Genomic DNA, 8,003 nt, shown 5'->3' with positions numbered 1-8,003 from the left:
ACTACTGTGTTTATTGCAGCCTTATTAACCACTCAAGATTTTGATATTACCCACATGTCTATAGAATGAATGGATGAGGAAAATGTTGCAAAGCAATATTATTTAGCCTTTAAAATTAAGGAATCTTGGGCTGGAGAGATGGCTTAGCAGTTAAGCGCTTGCCTGTGAAGCCTAAGGACCCCGGTTCGAGGCTCGGTTCCCCAGGTCCCACGTTAGCCAGATGCACAAGGGGGTGCACGCGTCTGGAATTCGTTTGCAGAGGCTGGAAGCCCTGGCGCGCCCATTCTCTCTCTCTCCCTCTATCTGTCTTTCTCTCTGTGTCTGTCGCTCTCAAATAAATAAATAAAATTTAAAAAAAAAATTAAGGAATCTTAAACTGGATCTGGTGGCTCACACCTATAATGTCAGCACTCAGGAGGTTGAGGCAGGTGGATTGCCATGAGCTCAAGGTCACCTTGTTCTACATAGAGAGTTCAAAACAGTCTGAGATACAGAATGTGACTGTGTCTCAAAAGAAAATAAATGAAATTTTGGTCTGTCTGCATTATATCAGGTACTTCCAGAAGCTGTGTCATAGACTATGTTGAGCTGAGCTGGTACCAGCACTTCTGGGGTGATAATGAAGGATGTGAAAAATTACTAAAGAAAAACTGCATGTTATATGCTGGAATTCTTTCCTTGTATATGACTGAAGAACAAATTTATGAACAGTTTGACCAAAGTCAGGACACAAAGCAATTCATTATAGGTCTGGATTGATTTTATAAAGAATCAACATGTCAGTTGCTTTTTGCAATACTACTCCGGGCAAAGGCAGAAAATGCTGTGCAGTACATAAATAGAACTCATCTGAATGACTATCATTTGTACACACTGAGAAGCAGGTTTTAAGAAGGGCAGGAAGTATGGATGTGGGCAAGCTGGAGGCCAGGTACAGAATGAGTGTTGGCAGGATTCAGAAGCTGGCAGAGGAGGCTATAGAAAACTGGAACAACACCAGTGAGTGGTGATAGTACTTCCAGTGAAAATCTCACTCTATTGGCCTATTGAATTTGTTAAAGAGCAGTAATTTTTACCAAGCTTTAATCAATGTCTCTGTGTTGCTGGAAGATCCTTCACAATATTCTTTTGGAAATTATTAATTAATAGATTTTTTAAAAGCCTACAATTTTATTTTTAGCTCTTGGCCATATTACAAGAATGACAACCATATCAAAAGTTATTATGTTCCTTAGCTACAGATTTGGTTTATGATGTTGATAATTCCGTCAGCCAAAATACTATGTATGTTTCTTTCAGAAAGATTAGAAAAAATGTCAAACTTTGCTTTTACCATGTTTGAATGTATGTATATATACATGATCTGCATTAGAGCTTACAAATGCGCACATGCGTACACATGCACACACACACAACAATGTTAGAACCAAATCTTAACAGATTTTTCTTAGGTTTGATGCTTTTCTTCCACTTCAACTTAGTTCTGTTTTCTCCTCCTCCTCTTCTTCCTTATTTTTACTCACTGGTTTGATCCAAAATATCCTGAAGTTATAGATATAAAACACAAAATCTTTAAGTAATTAATTACACCAAATAAATATAACAAGTATTATAATAGCACAAGAAACAGTGTGCAGATAAGATTATTTTCATCCCTGCCTGCATGAATATGAATTTGTGAAACAACATGTAAACTCCATGTTAGTAATGATTAAAATCTTTTTTCTTTTTCTTTTCTTTTTATTGGTTATTTGAGGTAGGGTCTCACTCTACCCCAGGCTGACCTGGAATTCACTATGTAGTCTCGGGGTGGCCTCGAACTCACGGCAATCCTCCTAACTCTGCCTCCTGAGTGCTGGGATTAAAGGCATGCGCCACCAAGCCCAGTTTAAAATCTTATTCATAAGAACATTCTATGGGCATCAGATTCTACTGGTTGACATCATTTTACTGTCGTGTGATTGTCCATGACACTATCTGTCTCAGTAGAATTAATATAATTATAATTGATCCTGAATTACTTTCTCCAAGTATTACATTTGGAGTATAATGAAATACAAGTTATTATGTTTCGTAGCCAATTGGATATATGAATCTGGGTCTCCTGACACCACTAAACTATGTCCATCAAATGCTACTTCCATGCCCTGGGCCATATAACATCATGAATGTATACTCTGAATGTTTTTATCTTTTCAGATGACTAGAAGAAGTTAAAATTGGTCATTTAAGAATATTATAAGGGTTGACTACTTATTTTTTTAATATTTGTCACAAATATCCTCTGATTCCTTTGTGAATCAAAAACTAGTTTCTTTGTGGTATAGCAAGACTTTGGGCTCTTCTTACTGCTCTATTACACAACCTCACCCAGGATATCTGAATTAGCACACATGTTGGCACAGAATGTTCTAAGAAATAACATTCCAATAGTTTGTAAATTCACTAATTCTGTTTAGTTTATCTCTAACTCAATGATATTACTTCACACAAACTAACAAAGTACATGACTAACTATTACAAACATCAGTTCATCAGTCTGGGTAAGTGCTTTTGAAGATCAGTTTATCCCATATATACACATGCATTTATAAACAAATAAACTGTTATTAGTATTTGAGTGTGGTATGTTAGCATTTCTTTATTTATGCATTTATGTACTATATATAGCGTTGTATTGTGTGGTGTATGCATGTGCGTGTGCAGATGCACACGTCAAATACACATGCAGAGGCCAGAAGAGATTATCTGGTACCCTTCCCATTGTTCATTATTGTATTTCCTTGAGACAGAATCTCACTGATTTGGTGTATACAGTTTTCATAAGCCTCAGAGATACTTTTGTCTCTCCTTTCCACAGGACTATGGCTACAGACATGCCTGATCATGTCAGCTGTTTACATGGGTGCTAGGGAATTTACCTCAGGCAGTCTCAGGATGCCCAAGCTATCATGCTTGTGTAGAAATCACTCTTACCTGCTGAGCCATCACTGTAGGCCCCCTTTTCCTTTCTACAGTTGAACACAGATATCACATCAGCCAATTCTTGTGTATTTGTGCAATGCAGTGCTCCTCATTAGTAAAAAGCAATGTATACCCATACATACAACACTTTGAATTACAAAAGCTGTTGCTAAGGGAGCCCTGCTTGAACCAGAACTAACTGTACAGACCAGGTGGCCTGTAAATTGTGGTGACATTTCTGTCTGTCTGTCCCTCCAGAGAGCTAGAATTATAGGCATGTAAAACTATGCCTGGTCAGATTTAGTTTTTCTCAAACAAAACTAAGGTGAAATTATTTCTAAATGCATAGTAATAGTAATATATGGCTCATGTCTTTCTAAATTCGGCATGTTGGGAAAATAGTAAAATAAACTTTTCAATCTTAAACCTTGACCAATATATTTAAAGAAAAATATTGACTTCAAAAAAGTAAGTAGAGAAATAGGTTATATATTACTGTAACGTTAAGGGTTCTTATAGAAGTTTCCCTAACTGCTATAGGCTGTTCCAGTTGGAGTGATAAGGTGGTTGCTTATTGATAATTTCCTACTACACTGGGGCTAGAAATGTACATAAGTGGCAGAGGATGTACTTAGCATGCAGGAGGCTCTGAGTTCAGTCCAATAAAGAAGAAAAGGAAGGGAAGAAGCGAAGGAAGGAAGAAGACATGACTTTCTATAACTGGCAGAGCACAGAAGAGTAAACAAATGAAAGTATAATCTTCCTTTTAACAGGTGTTTTCATTAATACTGCTGAGAAATCATGTTTTATCAGGAATCAGGGATATTACAGCATAACTTTTAAGGATATTGTTAGGTAGATAAGTAAATAGGACTCAAGGACCATTGGACTGGATTCATCCTAAATTACTAATCCCTTAGCCTAATGTTTGCTTGTTTCACACAAATAGAGTATCACATCTTTATCCATTGTGAAAAAGATAATTCTTGGAAGTAGCCAAGGTTAATCTTAAGGGTAGCAAGCAAAGTGAACAAACTGAAAAGGGTTGTTTCTAACAGTGGCTAATGATTTCTTAGGAAAAAAATTTGTTGGATTTTAACTGGTTAGCCAAGGAAAATGTAAAAAGATAAGTAATTTCTTCTGAAGTGAACTAAAAATGTAAATTTTATTTTATTTTATTTTTTAAATATTTTATTTTTTTTATTTATTAGACAGGGAGAGAGGGGAAGATAGAGAAAGGGAGAGAGAGAGCGAATGGGTGCACCAGGGCCTCCAGCCACTGCAAACAAACTCCAGACCCGTTTGCCCCCTTGTGCATCTGGCTAACGTGGGTCCTGGGGAATTGAACCTAGATCCTTTGACCTTTAAAATGTAAATTTTTTTAAAGTATTTTTATTTATTTATTTATTTGAGAGTGACAGACACAGAGAGAAAGACAGATAGAGGGAGAGAGAGAGAATGGGCGCTCCAGGGCTTCCAGCCTCTGCAAACAAACTCCAGACGCGTGCACCCTCTTGTGCATCTGGCTAACGTGGATCCTGGGGAACCAAGCCTCGAACCGGGGTCCTTAGGCTTCACAGGCAAGTGCTTAACCGCTAAGCCATCTCTCCAGCCCTAAAATGTAAATTTTATAAGTCACCTTGGGCAGTACCAAATACATCTTAGATCGTATAAATAACATGGCCCTTCATTTTAGTGAATTGTGTGTGTTAAAATCAGCCCTAGGGCAAACAGCTATCAAGGTGTTTTGTGAAAGTCTGGAAGTAGGATAGAATACAATTTGGGCAAATATTTTGTGGTGCTGGGGCTTGGGCCTAGGGCCTAGTGCATGCTAGTCAAGCCCTCTACTAGTAAGTTACAGGATAAGCCAAATTTGTGCAATATTTAAGGACCATTTCAACCCCTTGTATTACATGTGCTCTTAGTCTCAATTATTACTTAATTTGAAATATGAAATGACTAGAAAGAACTGCAGCTGACTCTGTTTTAGTACTAAAGCCAGCCAGCTTATTGGCAGCCAAGTAATTTCCATTTAAAGTTGTTTTCTTGAGGTGCCATAGGCATTGCAAGCACATCATGGCTCAGAAGAAACTTAGACCTTGTTTAAACTGCTCTTGGGAACACTTTCATGAGCCACTGTTAGAAACAACCCTTTTCAATTTACTTGCTACCCTTAAGATGAATCTTGGATACTTCCCAGAATTATCTTTTTCACAATGGATAGAGATGTGACACTCTAGCATATTCAGAAATATGCTCTACATTCTAAGGCAATTGCCCACAAAGCATTTCCAAATAATAGAAGAGGTAGTGTTTGGACTAAGTGCATGGCTGTTGAGGTGAGTACTTTGAGAAGATGATCAAGTCTCAGTCAACATTTGAAGACAGGGTAAAGAAACAGGGAATTGGCTCAGCTGGTTGTGAACATTTGCTATGCAAGCATGGGGTCAAGTTTGATACCCAACACCCAGATAAAAAAAGCTCTGGATGGGCTGGAGAGATGGCTTAGTGGTTAAGATGCTTGCCTACAAAGCCTAAGGACCCATGTTTGACTTTCCAGATCCCACTTAAGCCAGGTGAACAAGGTGACACAAGGACAAGGTTGCACATGCCCACAAGGTTACAGGTGTCTGGAGTTCGATTACAGTGGCTGGAGGCCCTGGCACGCCAATCCGCCAATTCTCTCTTGGTTGCTCTCACTCTCATCAAAAAAAGGCCAGTCTGTTGGGCTTGCCTCTAAAACATCACCTTTTCCAGCTTATTTAGAATTAAAAAAAAAAAAATTAGAGAAGCCCAACACACTGGACTTTAAAAAAAAATTGTTTATTTGTTTGAGAGAGAGCATGGGCACATCAGGGCCTCCAGCCACTGCAAACAAACTCAAAATGCATGCGCCACCTTGTGCGTCTGCCTTACATGGATCCTGGGGAATCGAACCTGGGTCCTTTGGCTTTGCAAACAAGTGCCTTAACTTCTAAGCCATTTCTCCAGCCCAAGCCCAACAGACTGGCCTTTTTTATGCAAGAGAATAAGAGTGAGAATGAAAGAGAGAGAATTGACATGCCAGGGCCTCCAGAAACTGTAATTGAACTTCAGATGTGTGTGCATCACCTTGTGTGCATGTGCAACCTTGTACGCTTGGGTCACCTTGTGTGTCTGTCTTACATGGGATCTGAAGAGTTGAACATGGGTCTTAAGGCTTCGCAGGTAAGCACCTTAACTGCCACGCCTTCTCTCCAGCTCTAGAATTTATTGTATACCATTTCTTGGCCAAAAGCTTTATAAACATTATCTGATTTCGTTCTCAGGCTACTTTTTCAAGCTGTGTCTTTATTTCCACTTTCTCTAATGGAGAATCTATAGCTTATGGGTCTAAGAATTTTTGCCATACTTCAAAAGGCCAGCGAGTGAGGAGAGTGGAACTTATATCAGCAGAACCTGCTCCCAAAGGACCAGATTCACAGGTTTTGGAGATCATGTCCTGGAGGGAAATTTGATTCACAAGAAGGACAGATGCAGCAAACAGCTTGGGGCCAGAAAAATGAAGCCTACAGTGTATGCAGTGGGATGTGTACACTATTATATTTACATAAATGTGTCTTGGTATGTTAAGTACTTCTATACTTCCATTCATCTCATCTATAGAATTTTTCACTTTCATCATTTCCATGTTCCAGGAAATGTAAGTTCTAGTGTGGCCTTTCTCTAAGAAGTATATCCAGTTTGAAGGCTAATGACAAACAAGCATAGGCTTTGCCATTCATGCCTAAGGGCAGAAAGACCAAGCAAATCCAGTTCTCCACCAGGATTTCCCAGGGTCCATGTGACAGCATAAAGAAGGTGCCAGCTGAGGGACAGGAAAATATCACTAAATGGTTTAAGGGGTCCAGTCCATCATGTCTGGGAAGGTATGACACCAAGAACGTCTGGATGCTGTGCAGTGGTAGCTCGCTCACATCTTGGTAGACAGGGAAGCAGAGATGGGATAAGAATAAAAGGGTTCTCATTTTGATTCTTTTTTGTGAATAATTATTCTTTTTAAAAAATATATTTTTATTGACAACTTCTATACTTACAGACAACAAACCATGTTATTTCCCTCCCTTCTCCCACTTTTTCCTTCCTAGCTCTGCTCTCCATCATATCCCCATCCTCTCTCCATGTGTCTCTTTTAATTTAATGTCTTCATCATTTTCTTCTATTATGAGAGTCTTGTGTACGTATTACTAGGCACTGTGAGGTCATGGACATCGAGGCCAAGTTCTGTCCAGCCAGTTGCATGCAAGGAGTGGTACCCTTCCTTTGGCTCTTACATTCTTTTCTCCACTTCTTCTACAATGGACCTTGAGCCTTGGAGGGTGTGAGAAGTTTCAGTGCTGGACACTCCTCTGTCTCTTCTTCTCAGCATATCATGCCTTTTGGATCATCCCAGTGGTCATTGCCATCTGAAAAAAGAAGCTTCTCTACCAGAAGTGAGAGTAGCATTAATATACGAATGTGAACATTAAGTGTAGTGCTTTCAGGGCAATTTGGTGAGAATAATATATGCATTTATCCAGGCAAGAGCAGGCTTTATACCCCTAAGGCTCCTGACCTCCCCTGCCATAGGTTTTTGATTAGTACCAGGCATGTATTCCTTCCCATAGAGCGGGCCTTCAGTTCAATTAGAGAACAGTTGGTTTCCCCCAGAGCAGACATGTCATTATTGCACTTGTTTGATCATTTGGCCTGGCTGGCCAAACTTGAGGCATCCAGTGTCTACTGTTTTCACCGCTGATGACTTCTGTCTCCCATAAGGCTGCATACAATGTAGCTTTACCCACCTTTCAGTTGGCTGGGCTACAGGGAGAAGGTTTTCTGCTCAGCTCCAGCTTGATTTCGTAGTGAGTTTGGCACTCAGGCATGTGAAGTCTTCAGCAATAGGGTTTACCATCTCTTTCTCAGGGGAAGCTAGGGGCCTTTGCAATAACCTGTAATGTTTTGAAAGTAACAGGGACTTCCCTGGCCAACAATTCTCTGGAAGGTATTCCATCATTGGC

The 8,003-nt window shown here is 39.5% G+C and overlaps 1 pseudogene; it reads left to right on the top strand.

The window, feature by feature from the left end:
* The first annotated feature begins 522 nt into the window (after nucleotides 1-522).
* On the top strand, nucleotides 523-1,003 carry LOC101602536 (annotated as a pseudogene).
* Nucleotides 1,004-8,003: the final 7,000 nt, after the last annotated feature.

Source organism: Jaculus jaculus, chromosome X (assembly GCF_020740685.1).
Source record: "Jaculus jaculus isolate mJacJac1 chromosome X, mJacJac1.mat.Y.cur, whole genome shotgun sequence".
Classification (NCBI taxonomy): Eukaryota; Metazoa; Chordata; class Mammalia; order Rodentia; family Dipodidae; genus Jaculus; species Jaculus jaculus.
This window is presented reverse-complemented; position numbering and strand designations above follow the sequence as displayed.